Source organism: Lepidochelys kempii, chromosome 11, assembly GCF_965140265.1.
Source record: "Lepidochelys kempii isolate rLepKem1 chromosome 11, rLepKem1.hap2, whole genome shotgun sequence".
In the NCBI taxonomy this organism is placed as follows: domain Eukaryota; kingdom Metazoa; phylum Chordata; order Testudines; family Cheloniidae; genus Lepidochelys; species Lepidochelys kempii.
The window spans coordinates 79,312,027-79,338,761 of record NC_133266.1 but is presented as its reverse complement, the minus strand read 5'-3'; the positions used below and the strand labels follow the sequence as shown (position 1 = coordinate 79,338,761).

The following is a 26,735-nucleotide window of genomic DNA, read 5'->3' as shown; positions in this document are numbered from 1 at the left end:
TGACTCAGTGCAGGGGGCTGGACTTGATGACTTCTCAAGGTCCCTCCCAGCCCTACATTTCTATGATTGTAGGGCAGCAGAGGCCTGGTCTTCTCTGGTGGTAAGATAGGGACGGGTAGTTTTCTTTCTGACTGCAGGGGCTGCTGCTTCCCCCTCTGCTAAATGCAGCCTGCAGGCTCAGGCAGACATCATGCATTGGTTACATTCCATTTACATTCTCAAGTTTTTTTCTGCACAGTCTTGAGGACTAGAAACACTCCCATGTCCCTTATTTAAAAAAAGTAGGGGGATGTGTTACTCAGAATAGGAAAAATATATTTACCTTCTTATAACTCAAAAGGGTTAACTTAATTTTCTCATACACTGAACAACAACAATCAATTTAAAAGTATGTCAGTAGTCGCTTACCTGGAGAGCAAGGAAGATAGCTAAAGTCTGTATGGACCTGAGGAGGATTAAACCATTCAGAAATGCGGAAGAGGAAAAACTATTTAGGAGAATGGGAATTCCTGCTTCAATTCACAGAAGATGGATACTATTTGTTAACAGTGTTTGGGAGACCCTCTTCTCCTAAAATGATCACAGCAATGGGAATCTGGAAAAGAAAAGAAGTTACTCACCTTGTGCAGTAACAATGGTTCTTTGAGATGTGCGTCTACTGTTGGTGTATCTGCACCCCTGCTCCTCTCATTGGAGATTTTAGGTTGCAGTGTCCGTTTGGCCCGTGCATGTGCCCTCATGGTTTCCCTCGAGGCGATCTAGCGCTGCATGGGTGAATCTCAGTTCCTTCTCTACCACAGAGACCCTTATCGGGAACTCCGAAGTAGAGGGGAGGAGGGAGGGCTATGGAGCACTCATAGGGACACATCTCGTAGAACAATCGTTACTGCATAAGTGAGTAACTTCTTCAAGTAGTGTTCCTATGGTTGCTTCACTGTAGGTGACTTCACAGCAGCATCTTTTATGGAGGACTGCGGCTTCGGAGTGGGGTCTATTATTGAAGACAGTACTATGGAGCCGAAGATGGCATTAGAGGCTGAGTCTCCAGTGATCTCATGGGCAGAGGCCCAGGTCGCTGCTCTGCAAATTTCCAAGATGGGAACATTTTTAAGAAACACCACTAAGCTAGAAACTGATCTTGTGGAGTGCGTGCAGGTTCCCAACAGGAGCAGCAGATTGTGCACCTGGTAACAGTGATTAATAAATACTACCAGAGACCCATTTGGAGAGGTTTTGAGCCAACATTGCAGAATCTTTGGATCTTTCTGCGAATGAAAGGAAGAGTTTAGGAGACTTCCGAAGTCCTTAGTCTTGTCCAAATAAAATGCTAGGGTTCTTCTTACATCTAGCGTATATAGAATTGCCTCCCTGTTGTTATGATGAGGTTTTTGGAAAAAATGGGAAGATGGATTAGTTGATTCATATGAAAGGTGGGGAGCCTACTTTATGGAGAAACTTGGGATTTGGCCTCAATGTGACTTTGTCTTTAAAAAAGACCATGAAGGGCAGGTATGCCATCAGGGACACTATTTCTCCTATCAACCTGAGGTAATGGCAACTAGAAATGCTTTCCTGGGCTCTGAGCTTGCAAGCTTGTCCCCCTCCCAGCCACGGGGGGAGGGAAAGGGGAAAATAGTGTTCACCACCTCCTTCCTGTAAGTGGCTGCCCCACACCATGGGGAGTAGAGAGTGAGGGTGGGGACAGGCAGCCCAGATGTGCCTACATTTAAGGTGCAATATAGGCACAGTACAGTACAGTATTTGCTGGTTTGTTTTGTTGGTGGTCGGGTTTTTTGGTCTCCGCTGCTGCCTGATAGCTTACTTCCAGTTCCCCATGGTGTCCGGTTGACCAGTCAGTCCGTAACTCTGGTGTTCGTATCTTTGAGGTTCTATTGCATAATTATTCTTATGACACAGAAAAAGGAAGAGAAGTACCTACTCCATTCGAGGCCAAAGGTGGTTGAGAAGGAACTGAGGGCAATTCACCTGCACAGTACTAGATAACCTCGAGGCAAACCATGCGGGAGGGAGGGCACATGAGCAGGCCAAATGGATGCCGCTACCTAAAATTTCCAATTAGAGGAGCAGGGGCACAGATGCACCTACAGTGGAGCACCCATCGGGACATTACACAAAGAACAAGAACTTAGCAGAAAAAAGGACCCAGCCCTTCTGTCCACATGAGAAAACAGTACCATTTTATTTGGGAGAGAAGAGAGCCCCCTTTCTTCTCAGCTCCTGCATTTTCTTTTCCTTTCTCCACTCTGCTCTCAGTGATATGAACTGCAGACAAAGTCTCTGAGAGCTCAAGACTACGTCAAGCTGGCTCCACCCCAGCCTCAGGCCTCCCTCCCTCCTGAAGGCTCAGCTCTACCTCGGAGAGACAACTCAGTCCCATCCACAGCTTTCAGGCTTGTCTCTGCACATATGACAGTGAAACACTAGCAGAAAGTTTGAATTTCTCTAAAATCTCTGAAAAGTTGATTTTACCGTTCTACATAGAAAAAGGGCAACTTCACACGAAAGCTGAGAGGCCCATAAAGATTATATAGCCTTATACATCACCACTAATAATAGAGACTCTGGAAATGGAACTTAAGTTTGACAAATCTGTTGTTTCATGAACCAAAATATAATCTTACTCCCCCACAACTGTATTCACTCTGCAACACTAAATGGAACAAACAGCCATGATTTATTTTAGTCGGTAAATATAAAACTGATTATTTATTTGTAGTTACAGTCACACGCAGAGGACCCATTGTGTAAATTACTGTAAAAACACAAAGTAATAGACAGTTGTGCCCTAAACATCTTCTCAGGCAGTTTAAGCTAAACCCACAGAGGACTTCAAATACCACAAGAGAGATACTAAATATTGCTGTATTCAATGAGGAGCTAGTGCAAAGAGGGAGATACATTGCATGGTCTGCTGCATTCTGTCCCAACTGGCATGTTTGCAGGGCTGTTGGCTTCATTTTTAACTAGGAGTTACAAAACCATAATCTTTAGTAACATTTACCAGATTGGGTATCCTTATTAGCCTTTCCTTTGGTTAGTAAATATATATATTGTACAGTCTTGAAAGAACTACTGTAATCTTGCATATTTATTGTTTGACTTGCCCCTAAGTTCAAGGAGTTAGATTGCCCAATGCTCCAACCAAAATCAGACCAGACAAAGGCAAATCTAGAGTGCTCAATTTGAAAGCGCTTTGCAAACAGTTAAAGCCTCTAGCACATCTCTCTGCTTCTCAGCTGCAGACTTGAAGCCCACACAATCAGAGCACTCAACTAGGAAATTGGGGAATGCCCTTACTCCACGCAACGGCAGCAAGGTTGGAGTTTTGTTACACAATGTACACAACCCTTCCATCTTGTAAGCATGAGCCATGACAAATCAGCAGAAAAAGGCCAAACAGCTAAGGCAGTCACACCCCAGGGCTAAAGTTTTGACCTGCTAAGGAACCATAATAGTGCAGATAATAAACAAACAATTAACCCTTACCCAATCAGAAAAAAGTAAAATACCTAACTAGGGAAAAAACAAACTGATTAAGAAACAGGCAATAAAACTGTCAAGACACACATTTAACTGTAGTAAGGCAGCCCTCTTTCTCTTCTTGCTATGCGTTTCAGAAAAGGGTCTCCCATCTCTTGGGGACCTTCCCATGGACCCTAACAATGCCACCACTGATTTTGTTGCTTTCTTCCCTGTGTAGGCAGTTCAGAGCCCACCTACAGGATTACTCCCATACAACCCCTTTTGCCTTTATTTCTAAGCAAATTTACTGAACCCAAGCCACTGCCTCTTCCGCCCTTAGACAAACTGCCGCCGGACAGTGGCCTCCTTCTCTATTCTGTAGAGATGTGGGCTTGAATTCTCAACTTCCTGGTGCAACAGGTGGTTTCTTGAATTCTCAGTTGTGTTTCTCCTGGGTTCTCATCCCTTAGGTTTCTATCCCATCCTTTAGCCCAGTGATCCCAATAAGCCCTCTGCCCTCCAGATCAGACTTCTTGATGCTTTTCAAACAAATCAACCTGCCTATTCCTTCTCAAAAATGGGACTAGGTGTTCTCCTCCCGGTATGTCCACATCCAAAACTGGACAGGTGAGTTATATCCTATCCTATACCTGCACTGCCCAGCCAAGTTGATCCTAAGGAAGAAATTCTGTATCAAAACTTCCAGATCCATCTTCCAGTACTTTCAGCAGGGCATCTTTCCTGAAGAATGCTTACCCTCATCACAATACTTGCATTTTACACTGGAAAGTTCTCATTTTTATTCTGAAACCCCCACCGCCCTGCCCCTTGACCTGTCTTTTACCTAAAAGCTTTTACCTAAAACTGGGAGCCAAAATTGGGTTACTGCTCCGCAGCCATCCTCTTCTGAATCTGGTTCTTGGACATCACAGAACTAGCAATATATAAAACCTTGATTTCTGCCCCTTTCTCCTAGGATCCAGGGCCAAACACCCACACAAATCTGCTCAACCTAAGAGGCTGGAAATTGAGTCAAGTTTCTTCATAGCAGAGAATCTTCTCCTATGAGGTTGAATGTTTCCTGCTTAAGCATACAGATAACAGAGTTTGCTCTCATTTGCTTTATAGTAGCACCAATCTAGCTCCTTTGCACAAGACACTGAAAGTACATGTGGTAAGAGACAGTTCCTACTTCGATGAGTTCACAGACTAACACACAAGACAGACAAAAGGCAGGAAGTAATATCCCCATATTATAGATGGAAACTGAGAGACACAGTAAACGACTTGCTCAGGGTCATACAGAAAATCTAAACACAGATTCAGAAATTTAGTCCAAGTCTTGTAGGTCCCATTCCAGTGCCTTAACCTTATACTTAGTGAGGCGGGTTTTTCTCCCCCACAACAGAAGATTTCATTAGACAGCGGTAGTGACCATAAAGGAATGATACAGCAAAATATTTCGTAAATCACCCTTTGCCCAAAATTGAATGATTTATATTTAATAGCTGCTCTCTTCTAGAGATCTTTTCTAGCACAAGAATAATTTTTTTCACTCAAGTTGTCAATTACTCAATTTCAACATTATACTTCTCTTACTCATATCACTTACAAGACAATCTTACATCCAGATCTGTAGCTACTACTGAGGACATGTACTATACTAGTACAAAGAAAACTTTGAATATGTTACTGTTGTTATCCATTGTTGAAAAAAGTTTATATATATACATATAAAGATTCTTCTGCCCTGTGTCTTCAGGTGCAACTGCAACTGTTCTCCTCAATAACAGACTGTTTGTAAAAGTCGTACTTCTTGAATAAAAAAATAAAACTGAAAACTAGACTAAAAATCCTCTTTACGCAAAGCAGTAATAAGTTTAGAAAAAAGGAATATTGAATCTATATTTAATACTAATCTTATGGTAAAGTACTAGAATACTCACTTTTGCCATCTGTAAAATAGGATAATATTACTGACCTCTTTGTAAAGCACTCTGAGATCTATGAAAGAAAAGCAAAAAAGAAAAGGTGGTGTTATTCAAGCAAGAACATAGGGGGGCATGGATCAGCATCTCCCCATCAGTACCCAGCATGCACCGGGGAAGCTAATGATCCAACCAGCAGACCAAATTCGGTGATTAATCCTGATTATGCACAACATGCCTCAGGTGGTACAAGCTCTAAGAAGCAGCAAGAACATACATTACAATCCTTGGTTCTAAATCGGGTTTCATTTTACTGTCAGTATCAAAATGTACTGGGTTAGATTCTTACATCATTTACAGTAACACTGAAGTTAGTCTGGATTTACACAAGTGTAACTAAGATCAAAATATGGCCTACTGAATTTTCTTCCCTAACACAACAATGTATATGTTGGGCCGGAGTCTCAATAGGTGTAAATGGACATCACGCCACAGGCTTCCCCAACTGACAACCCAGCCTGTTATTGACCTGCATTATTTGAGGAGGAAGAACACACAGTAAATCTTCCCAACACCATATTTTTTTTTCTTTATTGAAAGTCTGAGTAATTTAAAAATCTATCAGCATAGCAAAACAAACGGTACCCTAATTATGTTAAATTTGTGTGCCATGAACTGCAGATTACATCTAATTGTTCATCAGCTCTCTTGTTGTATGTTAATTTATTTCAGATCCACTTCTCAGAAGAGTTCCCATAATTTAGGTTATTTCCTAAATTTGTATCTTTACTACAACCTGGCTCCTGCGTACATTTACATTGCCTCATTTTGGCTTAGGAGAAGGTGAGGAAAAAAAAACAGTTACCTTCTCGTAACTGTTCTTCGAAATGTGCTGCTCATGTCCATTCCAGTTAGGTGTGTGCACACTGCATGCACAGTCATTGAAAGGTTTTTCCCCTAGCAGCACCCGTTGGGTCAGCTGTGGAGCCCCCTGGAGTTGCGCCTTCATGGCGGTGAAGATAGGACCCTGCCAACTCACTGCCTTTTCAGTTTCTTCTTGCCGGCTACTCCGACAGAGGGGAAGGCAGGTGTGTCTTGGAATGGACATGAGAAACACATCTCGAAGAGCAACAGTTACGAGAAGGTGAGTAACCATTTTTTCTTCTTCGAGTGCTTGTTCATGTCCACTCCCATCAGGTGACTCCCAAGCCCTAACTAGGAGGTGGGATCGGAGTTTATGGAATTACAGATTGAAGCACCACTCTGCTGAATACCACATCGTCCCTGGCATGCTGGGTAATAGCATAGTGAGAGGTGAAAGAGAGAACCATTCTGCAAATCTTCTGAATCAGTACCTGGACCAGGAACGCTACCAAGGAGGCCTGCACTCTTGTGGAATATGCAGTTAGTACAGGGGCTGGTACTTTTGCCAGATCATAGCATGCTCGGATACAGGACGTGAGCCATGATGAAATTCTCTGTGACAACACCAGGAAGCCTTTCATTCTATCTGCAACTGCCACAAACAACTGGTTCGACTTACAGAACGGCTTCATGCATTCAATGTAAAAGACCAGTGCTCGTCAAACATCCAAGGAGTGTAGTCTTTGTTCCCAACTATCTGCGTGAGGCTTAGGGTAAAAGACCAGTAGAAAAATGTCCTAATTGGCATGGAATTGGGAGACAACCTTTGGAAGGAAGGTCAGATGAGGCCTAAGTTGCACCTTGTCCTTATAAAAAAACATATAAGGAGGGATGGGGCCCTAAGCTCAGTCACTCTCTTTGCTGATGTTATGGAGACCAGAAATGACACCTTCCATGATAGGTAGAGCAATGAACAAGTCACTAGGGGCTTGAAGGGCAGGGGGGAGGGCATTCGTCTGGACAGGACCAGATTACGGTCCTGAATTGGGATTGGTTGTCTAACCTGCGGGTATAGTCTGTCAAGACCTTTCAGAAAACGACTGCCCATGAGGTTGGCAAAGACTGAACGGCCAGCCGCTCATGGATGAAATGCCAAAATGGCCACCAGGTGGACCTTGAGAGATGATACCAAGAGGCCCTACTGTTTCAAATGTAGTAGGTAGTCTAAAATGAAAAGTATAGGTGCCAGCATCAGGAGAGCGTGAACTTGAGAACACCAGGTTGAGAATCTTTTCCACTTGGCTAGGTAGGTGGCCTTGGTGGAAGGTTTCCTACTGCCAGGTAGGACCTCCCTAACAGCCTCAGAGCACATTAGCTCTGTCGGGATTAACCAAGAAACTTGTAAGCGGTGAGGTGAAGAGACTTGAGGCTGCGATGATGAAGGCGGCTGCGGTCTGGGAAGCAGGGGCAATGAGATTGGGGTGTCCACCAATAGCTCCAGGAGCATGGCATTCCAGTGCTGGTGAGGCCAGGCTGGTGCTATCAGAATGACCACAGCCCTTTCCCAGCAGATCTTGAGCAGAACCTTGTGGATGAGTGGAAACGTCAGGAAGGGAGGAGGAACGCATCCACAAGGGAGCCCAGACTATCATTCTGGAAGGAACAGAACTGTAGGCATTTTCTGTTGCTCTTTGTGGCGAACAAGTTGATTCGGGGAACGCCCCAACTTTGAAAAATATTGTTCACCAAGTCCAGGCAAATAGACTACTCGTGATTGTGAAAGGATCTGCTGAGATAGTCCGCCAACTCGTTCTGAGAACCTGGGAGATAGGATGCTTCCAGGTGAATTGAGTGGGCTATGCAGAAGTCCCATAGCTTGAGGGCTTCCCGACACAGGGGGGAGGAATGAGCTCTACCCTGCTTGTTTATATAAAACATTGCAGTTGTGTTGTCTGTCATCACCTCTGCGCATTTCCCTTAGAAGTGGGCCTGGAAGGTCTGGCATGCCAGGCAGACCACTCTCAGCTCCTTGACATTGATGTGGAGTGAGAGTTCATCTTGGGAACAGAAACCTCGAGTCTGAAGGTCTCCCAGGTGAGCACCCCACCCCAATGCTTATGCATCTGTCACTAGAGACAGGGAGGGCTGGGGCTTGGCAAAGGGGACTCCCGCGCGTACCTTCTGTGGGTTGAGCCACCAGTGGAAAGATTCAAGAACTGACACTGGGATGGTGACCATCTTGTCCAAACTATCACACCCTGGCCAATAGGCTGATGTCAGCCAGGCCTGGAGAGGTCTGAGCCTCAGCCTTGCATGCTGTACCACATACGTACACGCTGCCATGTGACCAAGGAGTTTCAAGCAATTCCTCGCTGTGGTGGTGGGGTACTGCTTGAATCTTTGTATGTTGTCGGTCATTTTGACCCGAGTCTCACACTGCTCCAATAAACTCTATCCTCTGCATAGGGGATAGGGTTGATTTGTGCTCGTTGAGAAGGAGACCCAGCCTGCCTAAGGTAGATCTTACCAAATTGACATGGAGTTCCACTTGATCGGCCCCTGAGCAGCCAGTTGCCGAGGTACAGAAATACCTGCACCTGCCTTCATTGCAGGAGGCAGCTATGACTGCAATGCATTTGGTAAACACTTGAGGGGCCACTGACAGACCAAAAGAGCACTGCAAATTGGTAATGGTTGTAGTCGACCACAAACCTGAGAAAACGTCTGTGGGCTGGAATTAGAGAGATGTGGAAGTACGCATCCTTGAGGTCGAGGATGGGTATCAGTCTACCAGATCCAGAGGTGGAATGATTACATTTAGAGAGACCACGTGGAAGCTCAACTTCTTCATGAATCTGATGAGACCTTCCAGACAGAGGATGGGTCTGAGAGCCCCTTTGGCTTTGGGGATTAGGGGAGGGGAACTGGGAGAGAAGAGGTGGGCAGGAGGCGGAGCGGGGGCAAGAACAGGTGGGGTGGGGTGGGGCCTGGCGGGAAGGGGTGGATTGGGGACAGAGCCTGGGGTTGAGCACCCCCCAGCACTTTGGAAAGTCGGCGCCTGTGCCTGATGCGCTCTACTATTGATAGGGGGTGGCCCAGAGGATGAAGACCCCGCTACCGCTTCGTCCAGTGAGGACAACAAAGTAGCCAGAGGCGATACCGGGCCCTCTTGGCCTCCGGCTCCCTCGATTCGTCCTGCTCGGTGCTGTGCTTCTTGGCGCTGACTGCGGCCTCGGTGCCAGTCGTGGACCCAGGACCTGGACAAGGCTCCGTGCCGTTCACCTAAGCTGTTTCAGAGCCCTGAGGGGTGGGATGGTCCCTGGCTGGCAGGGGCACACGTCCTTCCGATACCTCAAACTGGGAACCTTTAGAGTGCGTGCCCTGGACCAATGGTAGGCCCATGGGGGTCCAGAATGGTCATGGTGCAGGCCCCTGCCACGGCACCATCCTCGCATCCTGCCTGTGTCTGCGCCGCAAATAGCAGGACTCCATCTCTAAGTCTGATGACTGGGACATAGAGCTCTAAGACTAGGGTAACCAGATATCCTGATTTCATAGGGACAGTCCCGATATTTGGGGCCTTTTCTTATACAGAGGCTTATTACCTCCAACCCCCATCCCGATTTTTCACACTTGCTATCTAGTCACCCTAGCGAAGACCACAGCGGTGCCGAGTGGGACGGTGCCAGAGAACACTGCCATGGGGTGTGGTGCTGCGAGGACAGTGTTGGGGAACGATGCCGCAGGGATTGGTGCCATGGGGACAGCGAGCAGCGCCTCATCATTGCGGTCTTGCCTCTGGACGGTGCTGCGCATTGCAGCGCTAGAGGTTTATCCTGGCTGACGGGACTGTGGAGCCATCATGGCAATCAAGTCCCTGGCCACTTCAAATGTGTCTGGGGTGGAAGGCAGCTCCAGCTTCTCCCCTGGCACTCTCAAGCAGGGGAGTCCAACGGCACTGGACTCGACAGACCCCCCTTGCAAGTCCAAAAGGTGCCGGCTCCTGCAAGACTGGCGCTGAGTGCCCATGCATGGGATGCACCCTGGTGGCACTGTCCAACCTGGCTGCTCTAGATGTTGGCGAACGCCCTCTGTCCACCTTCTTGTGCCACTTATGTGGCACCAGAGAATGCGAGCAGTGCTGTGCTGTCTACGCATGCTTCAGCGCCAGGGAGTGTTCGTGCTGAGGATCTCTATGGCCGGAGTCCTTCAAAGAAGCATAGAATATCAGGGTTGGAAGGGACCTCAGGAGGTCATCTAGTCCAACCCCCTGCTCGAAGCAGGACCAATCCCCAATTAAATCATCCCAGCCAGGGCTTTGTCAGCCTGACCTTAAAAACTTCTAAGGAAGGAGATTCCACCACCTCCCTAGGTAATGCATTCCAGTGCTTCACCACCCTCCTAGTGAAAAGGTTTTTCCTAATATCCAACCTAAACGTCCCCCACTGCAACTTGAGACCATTACTCCTTGTTCTGTCATCTGGTACCACCGAGAACAGCTGAGCTCCACCCTCTTTGGAACCCCCTTTCAGGTAGTTGAAAGCAGCTATCAAATCCCCCCTCATTCTTCTCTTCTGCAGACTAAACAATCCCAGTTCCCTCAGCCTCTCCTCATAAGTCATGTGTTCCAGTCCCCTAATCATTTTTATTGCCCTCCGCTGGAATGGAGGCCGGAGCACTCTGCACAGAGGTGCTTGGTGCTGGCTCCTGCCAGCCTGGAGCCATCTGGGGATGGAGGGCTGCTTCCATCAGGATCTGCTTCAGCCTGAAGTCCCATTCTTTTTTTGTCCATGGGTGGAACCCTTTACAGGTCTTGAACCAATCTGTTTGATGCACCTCCCCCAGGCACTTGAGGCAAGAGTTGTGGGGGTTGCCCATTGGCATGGGCTTGTGGCAGGTTCCACAGGGTTTAAACCCTTGGAATTGAGGCATGCCCTGAACCCCAAGAGGGGAGACAAACTGGGGTGGGGGAAGGCCTCCCACACCTAGCTAACTAACTAAGTAACTTACACTAACTAAACTATTTACAGAAAGCTCAATTACAATCACTAGGGGAAGCATTTGCTAAGGCAAGCGACCACAGTTCCAACAACTGTCACTGGTGGTAAGAAGGAACTGAAGAGACAGCAGGTCAGCAGGGTCCTATATTCACCGCCATGAAGGTGTCACTCTAGGGGGCTCCACAGCTGACCCGATGAGGGCTGCTAGGGGTAAAACCTTCCAACGACTGTGCACACACACCTAATTGGAATCGACATGAACAAGCACTCGAAGAAGAATAAGAACAGGCCCTATGTACAGTTTTCACAAGATCAAGAGATCTGTAATAAGATACATAAGATTTACTGCTTGAGATGTCACTTTATACAAAGACTAACTTAACTTTAGTTTAAATATTAAGTACATAACATAAATTAAGCTCTATTTGTTTTGCTTAACAGTATACATCAAGTTTCTAAATTCCAATGAAAGTACTTGTACAACATTTTCTTATCTCCAGTTTCCAGTTAGACAAAAGTTTTATTGTTGCTTATGCCATTACATAAGGTAAATTAAGCTTTTATCACAGTTACCATTATAAGCCTTATTGTTCACATTTTCTCAAATATTCAAATAAATTCTTTTGGGGCTGAAATTTGGAAGGGTGCCTCTGGGGCCAAAGCCGAATGTGTAAAACTTCCGTGATATCAAATAGAATAGGAGGTGCTAGAACAGTGGTTCTCAACTCTGGTCCACCGCTTGTTCAGGGAAAGCCCCTGGCGGGTCGGGCAGGTTTGTTTACCTGCCGCTTCTGCAGGTTCGGCCGATGGCAGCTCCCACTGGCCGCGGTTTGCTGTTCCAGGCCAATGGGGGATGCGGGAAGCGGCGTGGGCCGAGGGATGTGCTGGCTGCCCTTCCTGCAGCCCCCATTGGCCTGGAGTGGCGAACCGTGGCCAGTGGAAGCAGCGATCGACCAAACCTGTGGACACAGCAGGTAAACAAACCAGGCCGGCGCACCAGGGGCTTTCTCTGAACAAGTGGTGGACCAGAGTTGAGAAACACTGTGCTGGAGCTACGGTTCAGCTATGGTTCCACAGTATTTCAGCAGGTATTGTTTGAAAAATATGAATTTGTTTTACTTAAGCTTAACACGGTATTTGGAGTGCAGACTTGAAACATAGATAAGTGGAGAACCCTGACCCCACAGTAGTGCCATTCATTGAGTTTAGGCGCAACTCAAGAATGGGGGGAATAGTTGGGGAGCAGGCTGGAAAGACAGCTATGCTTGACAGCCGAAGTATCGCCTGGCTTGTGAGAGGTCCTCAAGCTTCTCAGAGATCACTAGCTAAAGCATGTCACCTAAAAAGAATGACAAATACCTCAGGACAGAAGGATTTAAACACTCAGCCAGCTCTTCGTGTTATAGCATTAATGAGGTTTATATAGTCCTATATCATCCAGTTTACTTCTCTCTTTCCTGGATTGGAAATTACACACACACAGCATAAATAAGGCCTGTGGGTTGGTATGCAGAAGAGCAGGGAATGACAAAACACACAAATAATCAGGATGGGGTCAAATATTGATATTGATATTGATAAAGTCCTGACTACATAATCCTCTTAAATGCATGTCAAATAATCCCTCCTATTAGACCTGTCTCCCCTTCTCTATCTGTTTTCCTAGATCTCTTCCCATCCTTTCTCATTACTTCCCCTTATCTATTTGTATTACAGTAGCATCTCAAGGTCCCAACTGAGACAAGACAATGGCTGGGATGAGAAAAGAACCACAGACTGGTAAAGTAACTTGTGTAAATTCACACAGCAGGTCAGTGACTGAGCTAGAAGTAGAATCCAGGTCCCCCAAATCCCAGTCCAGTGTCCAATACATTAAACCACTCTCATTTTTCCCCTAGTTCACTACCCAGATTTCATCGCGCCCTTACATAGCTGGCAACACATGGAAGTTTGCCAGGGCAGTTATCTTCATAAGGGACTGACTTGGGTCCCTTGACTGTTCTATGTGCATTCTGGCAGTTTCTGAATTACTTTCTTTTTAGGTGAGAAAAACCACCCAGAACTCACCTTGCTGACTACTGTTTTCAGGTAGAGTTTAGGTCCTTTCACTTATAAAGCCCTAAATGGCTTGGAATCTACCTAACACAGACTGCCTCTCTCCATTGCTGCAACACTGTTAGCATGGGTGTTCAAGCTCCTACAGTTAGGAGAGAGGTGCTGGCAGGCCATTCTCTTTGGGACCTGAACATTGGAATTCATTCCACATTCTCCTTTGTCCAAAACAGTCCAAATCCACTGACTTTGGGGAAACATTCTATGACAGGTTGTGGGTTATGTCTGTCACAAACTGAATTCCATTTTGTTTGGTGAATGCCATTTTCAATTATACCCTTCACCTTGCACTGTAACCTCCATCTTGGGTTAAGACATCCAGGTGGTGTCGAAAGCCAGTCAAATCTTGACAGGGTCTATTCTGGATGTTGTGTGCTCACGGTAGGGGATGGGACACTTGACAAGTACCAACAATGAGATAGCTAACAAGGACCAGCAACAATGAAGGACTCTTTTCTACTGGAACACTGGGTGTTCTCCTAGCAGTGCCATTGCCTTTGAACGGCTCAACGACCAATGCAATTCCTTGGGACAATGGACTCTACACAGAAGCTGAAGGAGGCACACCTGGAGCACACCCCAACCCTAGCCAAAGCACATAAACAATAACTGGGGATGGAACACAGAATGCCAACTCCGCAGAGAGCACAGATGCTAAATTGATGCCCCAATTTAAGGAAGGAGGGTATTAAAGCCCATCGCTTCACCTTTGATAAGAGGCTTGAGAAGGCTTTTCACTCAAATCTGAATTTCTTTGCAGATTAGCTCCCTCTTCTAATCCCATTACTGGTAGAAAAAACCACAGGGGCCTATAGCCAAATGGAAGGTACAGACTGTGGGGATTATGAGCAATATAGAGTTTATTCATAGATTTTAAGGCCAAAATGGGCCACTGAAGTCATCTAGTCTAACTTCCTGCATAACATAGGCTGTAGGACATCCCTGAATTAATTCCTGTTTGAACTAGAGCATATCTTTTAGAAAAAAAATCCAATCTTGATTTTGAAACTGCAAGTGATGAAGATTCGACCACAACCCTAGGTAATTAATTCCAGTGGTTAATTCCCCTCACTGTTAAAAATGTGTACGTTATTTCCAGTCTGAATTTGCCCTGCTTCTACTTCCCACCATTGGATCTTGTTATACCTTTGTCCACTAGACCAGTGATTTCAACCTGTGGTCCACGGATCTCTGAGGGCCTGCAGACTATGTCTAAGGGGCCCATGGAAGGTTGTTGTTACCATAGAACAGTCATTTTGAACCTATGAGCTGTGGAACCCTGGGGTCCTCAGACAATGCCTAAGATTTTCAAAGGGATTTACACTTTCATTTGAAATGTGTTAGGGGTCCACAAATGAAGAAACGTTGAAAACCACTGTGCTAGGCTAAAGACAGTCATCACATTTCTGGCACTTATGTAGATACATCTAGACTATAATCAAGTCACACCTTAATCTTCTCTTTGATAAGATAAGTAAATTGAGCTCCTGGAATCTCTCACTATCGGACAATTTTTTCTTTTCTTTGATCTTTCTTGTGGCTATTCTCTGGATGTTCTCCAATTTTTGAACATCCTTCTTGAATTGAGAACACCATACTTAACACAGTATTCCAGTAGTGGTCAGACCAGTGCAAAACAGAGATAATAAATCCTCCTTACTCCTACTCAATATTCCCTGAAAATGGAGCTGATCTGCAGAGAAAACCTGATTCAAGTCACAAGCCTTCTCAAATGCAGTGAGATATCAATGTCTATCTCCCCTTCTACCCCACATATACATCCAAAGTGACAGGCCCGTCTGGCTTACTAGGGGAAGGAATATACTTCTTTAGGGTGGGAAGTGGGATAGAGAGACACGGACACTGCTGCAGAAGCAGAGAGAATCAGCATGGTGATGCTGTCTCATCCCCCAGGGACCAGAAGGGAACGGAGCTGATAAAGGACAAGGCCAGTAGGAGAAGTCCCCTTTTCCCCAAACCAGGCAGAGCAGCACTCACCCTCCCACCCTTGGAAATGGCAAAATACCAGATTTGGTCAGGATCCACTGTGGGCATTCTACAAGCTGCTCCTTTCTCAGGGAGGCTGAGAGGGAATTTTCCCCTCACAACCAGATTGGCCAAGGGGGACTTGGGGCGGTTTTGGCCTTTCCTGCAGCGGGTTGAGGGGGGTGGGGGGGCTTTGTTAGGGCGAGTAGGGAATAGGAGTTAGGCTATGATATCACAACTCATTGTGTAATTGTCGGGTGGATGTCCTGTGCAGGTACTCCAGAGGGAGGGGATACAGTAATCAGACAAATGGTTTGGTAAAGGATTTAAATGAGGTATATGTTAAAGGACCAGAACAAGGGGGTTTAGGGCGCCTATGACTGGCACAGCAGGGAGCAGACCACCGCCTCCTTTATAAGCCACCTCAACCTTCATTCAAGGGAGTGGAGAGATGGTAAGGTCCCAGCAGCAGGTTGGCTGGGGGTGGGGGAGCTGACAGAAGCCTCCAGGTCAATTTTGAAATGATGGAGTTACCTGTACTGTACACTTTTATCTGCCGAGTAGTCCCAGACATCTAATAATAAAGGTGCAGCCTAACTAAACTATACCCAACCTGTCCTGTCTTTCTTCCAGTATAGCCAGATAAATCCCACCAGCCTTTTTAGCCACATCATCATTCTGCGAGCTCATGTTCAGCTGATTATCAAATATGAGTCTCATACTTTTTCATACTCACTGATTTCCAGGATATAATCCCCCATCCTGTAAGTATGGTCTACATTTTGTTTTGTTATATATTACCTTCCATTTGGCCAAACTGAAATGCATATTGCACCCAGTTTACCAAGCGACCCAAATCACTATCAGTGACTTGTTCTCTTCATTGCTGACCACTCCCCAATTTGTGTCATCTGCAAACTATCAAAAACAATTTCATGTTTTCCTCCATATATTGACAAAAATATTGAATGGCGTAGGGCCAAGAACCGGGCCCTGTAGGACCTCATTACAAACATTCCACTCAGTGATGTTTCCCCATTTACAATTACACTGTCAGACGTATCAGTTAACCAGTTTTCAATCAATTTAATATGTGCCAATATAAAATGGCCTTGCCCCTTAAATTTTAACTGACTCCAGAGGCTTAAAGAAAGAGGGGCTTTTTGAGGGGAGAGAGGTTCAGAAGAATAAGAGGATGATTTATATCTAGATTAGGGAAGAAATGGTTGAGAATTTGAAAGTGGAAGGCAGCTTGGGTGAAAGTGATTATGAAATGGTAAAGTTCATGATTCTAAGGAATGGTAGGAGAGAAAACAGAACAATAAAGATAATGGATTTCAAAAAGACAGACTTTAGCAAATTCAGGGAGTTGGTAGGTAAGATCTCTTGGGAAACAAGTCTAAGGGGAAAAACAGTTCAAGAGAGTGGGAAGTTTTTCAAAGAGACATTATTAAGAGCACAAGAGCAAACTATCCCAATGTGTGGGAGACCACCCTGGCTTAAACAGAAAATCTTCAATGATCTGAAACTCAAAAGAGAGTCCTATAGAAAGCGGAAACCAGGTCAAATTACAAAGGATGAATATAAACAAATAACACAAGTATGTAGGGACAAAATTAGAAAGGTCAAGGCACAAAACGATATTAAACTAGCTAGAGACATAAAAAGTAAAAAAAAAACATTCTACAAAAACACTAGAAGCAAGAAGAAGTCCAACAACAAGGTAGGCCCGTTACTAAATGGGGGAGAGGGGAGAGAAATAACAGAAAATGTGAAAATGGCAGAAGCATTAAATTACTTTTTATTTCAGTTTTCACCAAAAAGGTTAGCAGCAATTGGATGTCTAACAAAGTGAATGCCAGTGAAAATGAGGTAGGATCGGAGGCTAAAATAGGGAAAGAACAAGTTAAAAATTACTTAGACAAGTTACAGAGTAACAGCCGTGTTAGTCTGTATTCGCAAAAAGAAAAGGAGTACTTGTGGCACCTTAGAGACTAACCAATTTATTTGAGCATGAGCTTTCGTGAGCTACAGCTCACTTCATCGGATGCATGCCGTGGAAACTGCAGCAGACTTTATTTATACACAGAGAATATGAAAAAATACCTCCTCCCACCCCACTGTCCTGGAGGGTGGAGGGTGAGAAAACCTGGATTTGTGCTGGAAATGGCCCACCTGATGATCACTTTAGATAAGCTATTACCAGCAGGACAGTGGGGTGGGAGGAGGTATTTTTTCATATTCTCTGTGTATAAATAAAGTCTGCTGCAGTTTCCACGGCATGCATCCGATGAAGTGAGCTGTAGCTCACGAAAGCTCATGCTCAAATAAATTGGTTAGTCTCTAAGGTGCCACAAGTACTCCTTTTCTTTTTTAGACAAGTTAGATGTTTTCAAGTCACCAGGGCCTGATGAAATACATCAAGGAGCTGACTGAGGAGATATCTGAGTCATTAGCGATAATCTTTGAAAACTCATTGAAGACAGGAGAGATATAGTGCCCATCTATAAAGAGGGAAATAAGGATAACCTGGGGAATTACAAACCAGTCAACTTAATTTCAGTACCGGGAAAGATAATGGAGGAAATAATTAACCAATCAATTTGCGAACACCTTGAAAATAATAAGAAGATAAGTAACAGTCAGCATGGATTTGTCAAGAACAAATCAAGTCAAACCAACCTAGTAGCTTTCTTTGACATGTTAACAAGCTTTGGGGAGGGGGAGAGGGGGAGATATCTTGACTTTAGTAAGGCTTTTGATACGGTCTTGCATGACCTCCTCATAAACAAACTAGGGAAATACAACGTAGATGGCGCTACTATAGGATGGGTGCATAACTGGTTGGAAAACCGTTCCCCAAGAGTAGTTATCAGTAGTTCACAGTCAAGCTGGAAGAGCATATTGAGTGGGGTCCTGCAGAGATCAGTTCTGGTTCCAGTTCTGTTCAATATCTTCACCAATGATCGAGACAATGGCTTAGACAGTATACATATAAAATTTGCAGATGATACCAAGCTGGGAGAGGTTGCAAGTGCTTTGGAGGATAGGATTAAAATTCAAAATGATCCGGACAAACTGGAGAAATGGTCTGAAATAAATACAATGAAATTCAGTAAGGACAAATACAAAGTACTCCACTTAGGAAGGAACAATCAGTTGTACACATACAAAATGGAAAATGACTGCTTAGGAAGGAGTACTGCAGCAAGGGACCTGCGGGTCATAGTGGATCACAAGCTAAATATGAATCAATAGTGTAAGATTGTTTCAAAAAAAGCGAACATCATTCTGGGATGTATTAGCAGGAGTGCTGTAAGCAAGACACGAGAAGTAGTTCTTCCACTCTACTCTGTGCTGATTGTGTCCAGTTCTGGGCACCACATTTCAGGAAAGATGTGGACAAACTGGAGAAAGTCCAGAGAAGAGCAACAAAAATGATGAAAGGTCTAGAAAACATGACCTATGAGAGAAAATTGAAAAAATTGGGTGTGTTTAGTCTGGAGAAGAGAAGGCTGAGAGGGGACATGATAGCAGTTTCCAAGTACATAAAAGGTTGTTAAAAGGAGGATGAAGATAAATTGTTCTTATTAACCTCTGAGGATAGGACAAGAAGCAATGGGCTTAAATTGCAGCAAGGGCAGTTTAGGTTGGACATTAGGAAACACTTCCTACAAAGGTGCGTAAACCCTGGAATAAACTGCTCAGGGAGATTGTAGAATCTCGATCACTGGTGGTTTTAAGAGCAGATTAGACAAACATCTGTCAGGGATGATCTAGCTAATACTTAGTCCTGCCATGAGTGCAGGGGACTGGACTAGGTGACTTCTTGAGATCCCTTCCTGTTCTACAATTCTATATGGAGATGGAAACTCAGTTGTGGACTACCGCCACAAATGGGGCAAAAGTAGAAAGTCCCCACCTTAGATAGGTTGTATGAAATGGTTGTGTTGTAAGAGTTTTATCATCTGTGTTCCCATGACTTTAAAATGTGGGCAGTTGACCACAAGCTGCCTGGCAGACAAGTATGGGGACAGTAGGTCGGGTTCTGGGAGGAACCCCAAGAGAAAAGTGGTCAAGTATGGGACCCAGGAGGGGGACATGCAGATGCACCCCAGCAATGAAAAGTGATTAATCCTGTCAAGGTTCCTCCCCCACTCTGAACTCTAGGGTACAGATGTGGGGACCTGCATGAAAAACCTCCTAAGCTTATCTTTACCAGCTTAGGTCAAAACTTCCCCAAGGTACAAAATATTCCACCTGTTGTCCTTGGACTGGCCGCTACCACCACCAAACTAATACTGGTTACTGGGGAAGAGCTGTTTGGACGCGTCCTTCCCCCCAAAATACTTCCCAAAACCTTGCACCCCACTTCCTGGACAAGGTTTGGTAAAAAGCCTCACCAATTTGCCTAGGTGACTACAGACCTAGACCCTTGGATCTTAAGAACAATGAACAATCCTCCCAACACTTGCACCCCCCCTTTCCTGGGAAATGTTGGATAAAAAGCCTCACCAATTTGCATAGGTGACCACAGACCCAAACCCTTGGATCTGAGAACAATGAAAAAGCATTCAGTTTTTTACAAGAAGACTTTTAATAAAAAATAGAAGTAAATAGAAATAAAGAAATCCCCCCTGTAAAATCAGGATGGTAGATATCTTACAGGGTAATTAGATTCAAAAACATAGAGAACCCCTCTAGGCAAAACCTTAAGTTACAAAAAAGATACACAGACAGAAATAGTTATTCTATTCAGCACAATTCTTTTCTCAGCCATTTAAAGAAATCATAATCTAACACATACCTAGCTAGATTACTTACTAAAAGTTCTAAGACTCCATTCCTGGTCTATCCCCGGCAAAGACCCAGCATACAGACAGACCCAGACCCTTTGTTTCTCTCCCTCCTCCCAGCTTTTGAAAGTATCTTGTCTCCTCATTGGTCATTTTGGTCAGGTGCCAGCGAGGTTACCTTTAGCTTCTTAACCCTTTACAGGTGAGAGGAGCTTTCCCCTGGCCAGGAGGGATTTCAAAGGGGTTTACCCTTCCCTTTATATTTATGACAAATCCCAAGATGGAAGCAGCTACTAGACCAAGCTAGCCCCCTCAGAGAAATCCCAGAGATCTGAGGTGTTTTAACCATCAAGGAACAAAGAACAAGTGAGCTAACTGCTAAGGAACCACATATTAGGCTGCTGACAGTGCGCCACAACGGACTAACCTATTAGCAATCCAGACTACACCTCGAATTTATGGAGTTAACTGTGTGCCTTAGTCAGCTCATCTGGGGCATACAGCAAACATGGTGCTGAGTTCACACCTCAGACACTCTAATGGGAACAAACACCAGATCCCCAGTGGGGGCAAAATGTGAAAATTAATGGGGAGACATTCTAGGAATGGAGAGACACAGGCACTGCTCATACCCTAGTCAAGCCCCATGTGGTGAAATCAAATGAGGTTCTGGAAGGCAGCCAGATATAGATAAGAGTTCCAAGGGTAAAGTTATTTGCCTTGCCTTTTGTCATGATCCCTGTCAAGAGCTAGGAAGGCTTGAGAATGATGGTTGGGGAAACATTAAAGGATATTCCATTTAATATTTTATTGGGGAATGACATTGCAAGTCTGAGTCAGGGTCCAGTCCTGCTACTGGAGCAAGCTCAGGCAATTCTGTTCACGCACAGCAGCTGAAGAGTGTAAGAATACAAATGAATTAGCTGGGAAAAGTAGGTTGGAGATGCCTTCCCTCTTCCAATGACAAGGAGGTGACCTTAGGACACTGCCCAGGTGTGTGTGAGAATACAAATGGACCCGTATTGGGAGGGGAAGCAGGGAGAAAATCTGCCCACTCCCCTACAGGTTGAGAGCGCCAAACTGGCTTAAGTGCAAACACACAGAGGCAAGAGTCAGTGGCTACGGAGGCAAATCCACTGCCTCCCCCTACTGTGGAAACTGGAGTACTGCCCCAGGGGACCCTGACTCTCGACCTTTGCAGAGGTGGGACAGAAAGAGGAAACAACCCCTTGGGTAGGGAACAACAGATTGTTCCTGGGGAGGAAAATCGCTGTGATACATTGCAAAACCCATCTCTTTTCTCAGTGTTCTCGCAAGGGAAGGGTGTGTTGAAGGCTGGTATTTGTACACAGAGGGGGTCCCTCTTTTCTTTCTTGTTCTGAGCAGGCTGATGAATTGATTCTTTTTTGTATTAAATCTGAGTATATGGCAAAGGCAGCCAGAGCCCTTAAGAGGTACTTGTTTATGTTTTACATAAATTTAAATAAAATAAATGAAAACCGGATTTTAAAAAGTTACCCCTTTCTGATGTTCTAACTTCCCATTAGACCTCTGTCCTCCATGGTGATAAGTGTGCCGTGGAAGCACTAGGTAACAAAAGAGAAGATGAGGAGGAGGATAAGGAACTGAAGACAAATGAGATGGAGAGGGACCCCCTTCATTGGTGAGTGGGCCGTTAAAAGAGATTGGATGGTCATAAAGAGGGTATTTGATTATGAAAAGATCAGAGAAGGTTCAGTGCTCACTGAGTGGGAAAACAGATCTAGGGCTGAAGATCAAACAAGAAAATGAATGCAGGGAGCTAGAACACTGGATAGAACCTAATCCTCAGTAACTTCAATTTTCACAGTGAAGGTGAGAGTAGAGAGAATGAAGGAAAGATAAATATTGAAATCAGTGGGAAGATTAGAGGTATGAAATTACTGGATGTTTCCTACAGTCACATGGAATGATTTAATTTTGGGGCAGGTTGGGTTCAACTTTTGTATCTGATAATTCTCTAGACTGATAAACACTTATTTTCTCAACTAAGCTACGGAACCACTAGATCAAAAAAGAGAATTAGGTGCAATGTCAAGATAGAATTGGAAACTTATGTAGCAAAAGGATATCACTTCACGTTTGATTGAGCTCATATGTAATATAACTCCACAGATCAATAAAAATGATAGTCTAAGTTTCACTCTCACTTGCATGTTCAGCCACTACTATCTTGCTTTTACTCATTCCCACCCAAGTTAAATCAACTATGATAATGGTAACACCGTCAAAGGGACCATTTTATTCCAAGACTAAGTGATTGAGCCAAGTGTTCCACCCCTTTTGCACAACAGAATAAAGGAAAATGGTTTCATATGTTTTATTACAGTACATCAGCACCAACCTTCCTGCTATTCTAAATAGTCAGCCAGCTCACTTAACTCCAGGTCTATGCGGGCTTACTACAGTAAGTTAGTACAATTGCTAAACTTTGTAATAGGCCAAATAAGATTTGCACAGTAAAACAAATTCTCATGTCACTAACCCAGAATGCCTGAACTGTACAGTAAAACCACTGATTTAGTACTGTAAACGATAGACTACAGAGCATGTTTTGTTAAAATCCTGAAATACAGAAATGCAATCCAACAGCACCCTCTAATGTTACAGACTACATACACAACTGTATTTCTCTTGTAATGTTCCAGTGAGTGAAAAAAGCTCTAAAATTTTATTTTTTCCCAAAAAATGTCTTAAACTTATTTCTACAGTAATATGTTCAAAAAAAACCTTAATCTGAAAAGAGTGCTTCTAGCTAAATTGGGTCTTAAAGGGAAGGTAAAAATATATATTATTAAAAAAGACAATTAACACAATCACATTGCATAAAATTAACACCACTGACAGGATTCCACTTTAAAAACTATGTTAAAGCATTAAAATTACAAAATTAAGCACACAAAAGTCAGGAAATGCTAAAGTTAAGGTTGCATACAAATCTTTGCATATTACAACACAGCCTTTAATTACATAATAACTTAATATTTCTGAAAGACTTCTGCCAAATTCTTGATCCCCAATATACTGCCAGATGAAAAAAACAGAGATGTAGGGCTTGGTACCAAGAAAACAACATTTTGAAAGTGAAAAGGATGACATACCATTTCAGCCAGAAAACCAGAATATTCTGGATCTTTGGGTGAATACTGTTAGCATTTTATTGTACTTTGGGAAAAAATATAAACTAGCTACAACCAAGTATTGCTGTGTAAAGAAGGGTAGTTTATGTATGTCAGTTGAATTAATACCTAAGGCCCTACTTGAATCACAGGACAATTGTCAAATAATTGCGGCTGAGTTGTGGGCCAGACATGGAAAACTGCAGAAAAATAATGGTCCTTATTATTTGCAATAATTTGGAAAAGCTGACAGTGGGGACTCCCGCTGTTGGCCGCCCGGAACTGATAGCTGGGACACCTGCTGTCAAAATTGCAATCGAAGCCTAATATTGCGAGATTCACAATTTCTACAATATCACAAATTGAATAGGACCTTATTAATATCTATTTAAGTGGTTTTGAAGATTAGAGGCTTGCTATTAAAAGAACAGCAAAAAGGACAGAATGGGGGAAGGGGGTTAATTGAAAGAGTATTTTGTCTATTCTTCCATACCAGAAGAACTGCTAAAGGGATTTTTCTCACACACTAATGAAAATATTCACCTTCAGTGTAGTGGGGCAGTTACCGCAGTTACTACTTGGGGAAAGGGAGGCTGACTGGGGAAGCGGCCACAGCTGGGGCCACACCCAATCAGGCCACAGCTGGCCCTGATGTAACAGCTAAGGGAGGAGCTGGGTCAGTCTCACTCCAGCCTTGGAGTGGGAAGGACCTGGCTGCCTGGGAGCACAAGGTATCGGAAGCAGAGCAGTGCTGGGGAAGGGCAAGAGGAGCTGGGGAGCTCCAGCCTGTCAACTCCCCCGGCTGAGGCCCTGTTAAAGGCCTAAGGAGGTACTGGGGCAGCAGAGGAGCAGCCCGGGGATAGGCAGAGGCAGCTGGTCCAACCCCCTTGCTAGTGATGAGTGGCCATTAAGGACTGCAGTCTGCCCTACAGAAAGGGGGCTAGATGATGACTGGCAGTAGCCACTGAGGCAAGGTGGGCATAGACAGTGGGGGGTGCCTCTGGGAGGGGAGACAGAACCCCAAAGTAAAGGGCACTAAGGTCCGGGAGGGACACGGGGACCTGAGGCAGGAGAGACACTGGCCAACAGGAGGCGCTCTGAGCCTGCAAAGAGCTAATTCCCGGACAACCAGCAGGAGGCACCGCACGGATGAGTGTTTGATCTGCTACATTCAGCCACAGACCTTGCTTAGAAAATTTCAGTCTGAAAGGTGAATGTTTTTTAAACAACAAAAAAATATTCAAACAAGTCACTAGAATGCTAACTGGCTTAAAACATTACTACAGTGAGTACAATTAGCAGCCACTATAGTACGCTAACAGGTTTTATTTTTATGAGGAAAAGGTTGCAGGATGGGACCTCTAGTTCATAAATAAAACAAAAACCATTCATTATGTCACAAGTTTACCACTAAATCTTCCAAAATAATTTACACTAACCATACTGATGCTAATTGCTACAATATACCAAACTAGATACAAATACTGTATCAAATCTTTCAAACCTGACTTACACAAGAAATCCTTGCTCTCACAAGTAATTTCATTATAGTCAGTGTGTGAGTAAGAGTTATTTATGTGATAAATACTGATTTGCAGAATCAGGACTAAGTGAACTAGTAAACTTTTAAAATGCAGTTTCACTTGATAGAGATCAGATATTTCAGGATATCATGTTTTTTATTTTCAGTCCTGATTCAGGATTTTATTGTACTGAAAAATTTGGTTTTGGTTTTGTAAATTTAAAAGTTGTACCTTTTAATTCTTGAATGAATTTATAAACAAGCGTTTTAAATGTTTGATTTTTTAACATTTTTTTTAAGACAGAAGAATTCATTGTGTACACACATTTTCTTCCATAAAAAACTTGAATATATATCAATTAGAAACCACACAATCTCTCAGTAATAATTTTGTAAACATAAGTATTTTTTTCTTAATTAAAGGCCATTAAATTGGCTCATTTACTGCTTACCTCTTCAACTCTTAGAAGCACGCGCTGGTCCTGCAACCTACAAAACAAAAAAACAACCACACTTAGATTCATCCAAGAAAAAACACATTCCATTTAGTAAGTGGCAATTTTTTGTCCATAAAGGGACAAAGCTGCTTTGGTGGTGATTCGGCCTATAATCACTGATTACAGTTCATGTGGCAAAACATACCATTATTAGCAGGAGATTATCTTCCCTGTTTGCTCTATTCAGGCTGCACAAAGGGAGTGGATACCTGCCACAAGCCGCCAGCTAAGGCGTCCGCACAGCAGACACAGAACTACCAGAGCCAACTACTACGCAGCACTCAGGCACAGGGAGGGGACCAGGAAAGCACCAGCAAGGGAACAATTCGCTCTGGAAATCCCCAGATGGTGGAGAACCTCTTGGGAATTCCTATCAGCTGGCACAGTTTAGAGCAGCCCCTGAGGTTGCTGTAACCTGCAGCCAGGGCTGGGCAGAGCACAGATCCATTCATGCTCTCCTGTATCTAACATAAGGGTGCAGAAAAGAATCACGCCTACTATGGCACACAACCGCAAGCTGTATTTAAAATACCCTAAAGATACCCTTGAGAAACGAAGCCGGCAGGGCTGTCATCTATGCAGAATAAAAAACTAGTTGGATCGTAATACTTGCATCTGTGCCTAAAAATATTTTTTCTGTTTATATTGACAAATTCCAAAATGGCTGTGGGTATCACCAAGCTGGAGTTGGTCCTGCTGTGAGCAGGGGGTTGGACTACATTACCTCCTGAGGTCTCTTCCAACCCTAATCTTCTATAATTCTATAAGTCATAGAAACTATTTCCACAGTAATATTTGTGGTTAAACAGCTGTGCAATCAAGAATTCAGAAACGATGTATTGCTGCAGAAGTACAATTTGAACATAAACAGACACCACCTCTACAGTATTTGGATAAAGGTTTTTCTACTAAGCAAGTTTGATTTCTTTTCTCATGCAGAAACTAGAATATTTCAAATGTTAGTTTTGTTCCATGAGAGGGAGATGCTGCACTACATAAGATCACTTAAAATAAATTAAAGTCAAGAGCCATTTTTTAAAATATTGCATTAACTCACGGCTTGTCTCTATGAGGACACTCGGGAAAATTAATCTGAATTAATGGAAGATGTGAATTTAAAGTGGATTAGTTAAACCACATAAAAATCCTGTGTGGATACTCTTACTCAGAATTCAAGTGGCCTTAATTTGGTTTAGAATCATAGAATCATAGAATATCAGGGTTGGAAGGGACCCCTGAAGGTCATCTAGTCCAACCCCCTGCTCGAAGCAGGACCAATTCCCAGTTAAATCATCCCAGCCACGGCTTTGTCAAGCCTGACCTTAAAAACCTCTAAGGAAGGAGATTCTACCACCTCCCTAGGTAACGCATTCCAGTGTTTCACCACCC

At 44.0% G+C, this 26,735-nt stretch overlaps 1 protein-coding gene across 10 annotated transcripts in view; it reads right to left on the bottom strand.

Annotated features, from left to right (window-relative positions):
• The window catches only part of ADARB1 (adenosine deaminase RNA specific B1), a 225,157-nt gene that overhangs the window by 121,171 nt on the left and 77,251 nt on the right, over positions 1-26,735 (bottom strand). For 5 of the 10 annotated variants that reach the window (XR_012154404.1, XM_073306973.1, XM_073306975.1 and 2 more), the window contains exons 2-4: positions 25,302-25,338; positions 5,465-5,487; positions 409-595 (exon numbers count right to left, since the gene is read on the bottom strand). The gene's annotated coding sequence lies outside the window, so the exon portion shown is untranslated. Of the gene's footprint in view, positions 1-408; positions 596-5,429; positions 5,488-25,301; positions 25,339-26,735 lie in introns of all 10 variants that reach the window. The other 5 variants (XM_073306982.1, XM_073306976.1, XM_073306979.1 and 2 more) reach the window with 2 other exon arrangements.